This window comes from Mustela nivalis (genome assembly GCF_964662115.1).
Source record: "Mustela nivalis genome assembly, chromosome: 17".
In the NCBI taxonomy this organism is placed as follows: Eukaryota; Metazoa; Chordata; class Mammalia; order Carnivora; family Mustelidae; genus Mustela; species Mustela nivalis.
The window spans coordinates 38,273,348-38,279,347 of NC_139036.1; positions in this window are offsets into that span (position 1 = coordinate 38,273,348).

Consider the following 6,000-nt stretch of genomic DNA (forward strand, 5'->3'; position numbering starts at 1 on the left):
GTCATGAACCTGCCACTGGCCCTAGAGCTTCATCAACAGGAGTAGTTTTCGCCATATTTTATAGTTAAGTGACCTCTAAAAATTGTCCCATGTCTACATTGCCATGCTAAGGCAGTTTCTTAGCAATCTTTCTCTAATCAGTGTGGTTCATCCATGAAAAAGTGTGAGGGAGAATTGAACTGTCTCCATAAATAAGTACACTTTGTATATATGAACTTGAACTGTCTGGCTTTAATAAAGGGGACTGCTTTGCAACAACACAAGAAACAACAGGGTGCACCTGGGTGGCTCAGTGGGTTAAGCCTCTGTCCAGCTCAGGTCATGATCTCAGGGTCATGGGATCCAGCCCCGCATCAGGCTCTCTGCTCAGGGGAGAGCCTGCTTCCCCCACTCTTTCTGCCTACTTGTGACCTCTCTCTCCCTCTGTCAAATAAATAAATAAAATCTTAAAAAAAAAAAAAAAGAAAGAAAGAAAGAAAGAAAAAGAAAACAACAGGTATCAGTGAGGATTTGGAGAAAAAGGAACTCCCTTGCACTGTTGGTGGGAATACAAACTGGGGGAAAGAGTTGGGAGGGTCTTCAAAAAGTTAAAAATAGAACTACCCTATGATTGACTAATTGCGCTACTAGGTATTTACCCAAGGAAGACAAAAACATTAATTCAGAGGGATACATGCACCCCTATGTCCATAGCAGCATTATCTACAATAGCCAAGATATGGAAACAGCCCAAGTCCATCAACTGATGAATGGATAAAGATGACATGGTATAGATCTACAGTGGAATATTATTCAGCCATAAAAAAGAATGAAATCTTGGGACACCTGGGTGACTCAGTTGGTTAAGCTGCTGCCTTCGGCGCAGGTCAGGATCCCAAAATTATGGGATCAAGTCCCACATGGGACTCCTTGCTCAGCAGGGAGCCTGCTTCTCTCTCCACCTCTGCCTGCTTGTGTGCTCATTCTCATTCTCTCTGACAAATAAATAAATAAAATCTTAAAAAAAAAAAAAAAAAAAAAAAAGAACGAAACCTTGCCATTTGCAATAACATGGGTGGGCCCGAAGGGGATTAGGTCAAGCAAAATAAGTCGATCAGAGGAAGACAGATGCCATATGATTTCACTCATACATGGAACTTAAGAAACAAAACAAATGAGCAAAGGGAACACAAAGGGGGAGAGAGAGAAATCAAGAAATAGACTCTCAGGGCACCTGGTGCCACATCCATTTTTATTTTTTTATTTTTTAATTTTTTTTTAAGATTTTATTTATTTATTTGACAGACAGAGATCAGAAGTAGGCAGAGACACAGGCAGAGAGGAGGCAGAGAGGAGGAAGCAGGCCCCCTGCCGAGCAGAGAGCCCGATGTGGGGCTCAATCCCAGGACCCTGAGATCATGACCTGAGCCAAAGGCAGAGGATTAACCCACTGAGCCACCCAGGCGCCCCACACATCCATTTTTAAATGGGATTATCCTTGTGCCCTCTACCGTGTAGCCTTACATTACCCAGGGAACCAGATCTCACTCCCAACCAGTTTCTGCAGCTCTCAACCCACCTCCTGTTCTGGGCTGTGGGGACCCACAGTCTTGATACCATTGTGCCCATGAATTTCAGGTCCTTGCCTGGACTGGGAATACTTACGAAGCACCCAGTCAATTCACAAATCCTGAGCTGTCCATGTACCGCTGTCTCCCAGTTCTACTCCTATCCCTCAGACAAGTTGAGAAAATCTCCTGGTTTCTCAGAGCCCAGACTCACTTAAATATGCTCTTTTCTGCCCTGTGCCACAGGCCCAGACAGAAACCAAGGGCAGGGATGGTGTAGATGTAGTTTTTTTTTGTTTTGTTTTGTTTTTAATTTTTATCCCCCGGACCTTCCAGAACAAATACAGGTAACATGGGATGAAGTGAACCAGTACAATTATCAGCAAAGCTGCATAGGACGCTCCCATCTGTGCTTAGAGCTATCCATCATTTATCCCGGGCACCCCCACCGGCTCCCAACTTCTCTAGAGCTGCTGTGCCAAGGAACAGAATGACCTCCTGCTCCAAGGACACCCTCATGGCATTGTAGGCCTGTAACCTGACTCCCCAGAGAGTACTACCAGTTGTGTTGACTCAGTAGCTAATTCAGAGGCTCCATAAAGACCGAGGTAGCTGAGCGATCAGTCTGTAGAGTTTGTTTGCATTTCACGGTCAGTGTACTTTCAACCTTTACATTTTATAAAGGTGCTTCCTTCAGCCAGCTGGCATCATGCAAACCTCTGGTAACCTGATACCATACGGTTTAGTTGGCTATTTGGTGGCAGTGTTGTAAGGTCTCAGGCCTGGAAGCAGCAGAAGGACCAAACAGAGGAGCTGAACCCAAGTGGGGCTCTGCCTTGGTCTTCAGATTTAAGCACAGGTAAGCTCTGGGAGCTTCTGACCACACTCTTATCTATGATAGATTATGGGAATGTATGAGAATGAGGGCTAAGTGCCCATTATTCAGCATTGTGTATACCTGGTCTTGGCTTAGGTACATGACCTCAGGAGCCTAAGCTACTTCCAGCCTTTGGGCACTTTCACCTACAAGAAAGCAGCTGGAGCCCCAGCCAAGCTGTTCATATACTGGATAACAGGAAGGAGATACAGTGAATAGCTGTTAGGAATTGAAATCTCCAAGAAACAGAGTCTCTCAGAAATGGGGCATGAATAATTTAGAAATCTTAGAAATTTTGAAATCTAGAAGAGGGTAATTCAGAGCTGGGCTGGTAGCTTTACAATATGAGGGCCCCAGGCTCCTCTAGCTCCCCGCTCTCTAGTATCCCTAGGATGAGGCTTGATCCTCATGCTTACAGAATGACTGCTGAAGTTGGAGCCATCAACTCCACATTCCTAGGGTGGGGGGTGATGGGAAAGGACCAAGTATAAAAAGCTGAGAGGGCTGGTTGCATCTGCCCCTCCTTACCAAGTGATGGCCATTGACATCTCCTTGGCCAGAATTATGTCACGTGACTACCCCAACCTTTAAGATCATCTGGGAAATGTGGCCTTGTGGCTGAACTTATTGACACCCTGAATATATTGAGAGTCTATTATGAAAAAAGAAAGGGAGGGGTGCCTGGGTGGCTCAATCAATAGAGCAAGTGACTCTTGATTTGGGGGTTGTGAGTTTGAGCCCCAGGTTGGGTGTAGAGTTTACTAAAAATAAATAAATAAGCTTAAGAGATTAAAATTTTTACAAAATTAAAAGTCACCACTATAATATGACATATTCACAAGCCAGGATAATAATTAGTCTCCCCCAAGAAGGAATGCCCAAAGAGATACTCTTCCAGAAACATACTCCTAGATAAATACTATAAAGTGTATAAGGAAACCCAGCACCATGAGAGATAGCTAGCAGATGCAACAAATAATTGTGAACTAGAAATGGTAAGTAAGACAGGGGCGCCTGGGTGGCTCAATGGGTTAAGGCCTCTGCTCAGGGTCCTGGGATTGAGTCCCAAATCAGGCTCTGCTCTGCAGGGAGCCTGCTCCGGCCCCCTCTCTGCCTGCCTCTCTGCCCACTTGGGATCTCGGTCTGTCAAATAAATAAATAGATTTTTTATCTATTTATAGATAAAATCGCAAGTGGGCAGAGAGGCAGGCAGAGAGAGAAAGGGAAGCCCTGCCGACCACCTGAGCCGGAGGCAGAGGCCTTAACCCACTGAGCCACCCAGATGCCCCATAAATAAAATTTTTATTTTTTAAAAAAATTTTTTAAAAGATTTATTTATTTATTTATTTATTTATTTATTTATTTATTTATTTGACAGACAGAGATCACAAGTAGGCAGAGAGGCAGGCAGAGAGAAAGGAGGAAGCAGGCTCCCTGCTGAGCAGAGAGTCCGATGCGGGGCTCGATCCCAGGACCCTGGGACCATGACCTGAGCTGAAGGCAGAGGCTTTAACCCACTGAGTTACCCAGGTGCCCCTAAATAAAATCTTTAAAAAAAAAAAAAAAAGAAAGAAATGGTAAGACAATTGGGAACAGACTTTAAAATGAGTATGGATAAGATCCACATGCAAAAATCAGCATCATTTTAGTAACACTGTAATACCCAATTAAAACATAACTTTCGGGTTGTCTGGCTGGCTCGGAACTCTGTGAGTTCGAGTTCCATGTTGGGCATAGAGATTACTGATTTCTTAAAAATCAGACTACGGGCACCTGGATGGCTCAGGGAATTAAGCGTCTGCCTTTGGCTCAGGTCATGATTCCAGGGTCCTGGGATTCAGTCTGGTGTCAGGCTCCCGGCTCAGTGGAGAACCTGCTTCTCCCTCTCCTCCCAGCTGGCGCTCTCTCTCACTATCTCTGTCTCTCTCTCTTTCTCAAATAAATAAGATCTTTAAAAATAAACAATAAACAATAAACAATAAAATAAAATAAATAATAAAATGAGTATGTTTGCATATTCCAAAGATAATAAAGACACATTCAATCCTTAAAAGCAGAGCAGAAGTGGGGAGTTGGAATATTCAAAGAGTTAATGGCTAAGAATTTCCCAGGACTGAAGAAAGGAGGATGCATCCTCCCTTTGAAAAGCACACACCAGTGGGCACCTGGGTGGCTCAGTCAGTTAAGTGTCCTCTTGATTTTGGCTCAGGTCATGATCTCGGAATCATGAGATCGAGCCCCGAGGCTGGACTCCATGGTCCGTGAAGAATCTGCTTGCGTCTCTCTCTCTCTCCCTATTCCTCCCCAGCCCCCATTCTCTAAATAAATAAATAAATAAAATGCTGTTGGTTTCTTTGTTTGTTTGTTTGTTTGTTTTGTTTTTTTTAAGGACACACCACGTTCTGAGGAGGAAAAATAAAAACAAATCAACCTATTGTGGTGAGGCTGGGAAAGATCAAAGGTTCAAGTGGAAAATGTAAAAATACCAGGAAAGGAGACAAGCACTATGGGATTTCTAATAAGGGAATATTGTCCAGAATGAAAGCAGCCTGTGTATTAGCAACAAGAGAGGTCAGAAGGCTCTGCAAGTGTACCTTGGAAACACTTGGAGACCCAAGGAGCACCACAGGGAAATGACTGTCAATTTAGAATCCTACATGTAACTTTAAAAGTGAGGTGAGGGGCGCCTGGGTGGCTCAGTGGGTTAAAGCCTCTGCCTTCGGCTCAGGTCATGATCCCAGGTTCCTTCCATGGAGTCCCATGTTGGGCTCCTGCTTCTCTCTCCGCCTGCCACTTCCCTTGCTTGTGGTCTCTTTCTCTTTCAGTCTCACTCTCTGACAAATAAATAAATAAAGTCTTTTAAAGAATCAATAAAATATACTGGTGTGTTGTTATAAACACTACTGAATGATATGTAAATATTTGTAAATTTAAATATCAGAAAGCAAGAGCGTAAGATATGGAGAGGGAATGTTTAGAATATAGTAAAAAAAAAAAAAAAAAAAAAAAAAAAAAAAAGCCAAGAATCTTATCTCACTCAGAAAAGGAGAAGAGGTGTTTTGGCCAGTCACCATTAGATTTTGATGGGAAAAATATAGGGATAAGTATGTGTGTTAAGAATGTAAGAGTATGGACGGAAGTAGAGGGTATTGTGCTAAGCAAATAAGTCAGTGAGAGAAGACAAATATCATATGATTTCATATGTGGAATTTAAGAAACAAAACAGATGACCATAGGGGAAGGAAAGGAAAAATCAAGTAAGGCAAAACAGAGATGGAGACAAACCATAATAGACTCTTAACTATAGGGAACAAACTGAAGGTTGTTGGAGGGGAGGAAGTGGGGGGACAGTGTCACTGGGTGATGGGCAGTTTGGAGGGCAAGTGATGTAATAAGCACTGGATATTGTGTGCAATGAATCACTAAATTCCACCTCTGAAACTAATAAAAAAAAATGTAAGGGTAATAATTAAAAACATAGAGGCACCTGGGTGGCTCAGTGGGGTAAAGCCTCTGCCTTTGGCTCAGGTCATGATCCCAAGATCCTTGGATCGAGCCCCCCATCGGACTCTCTGC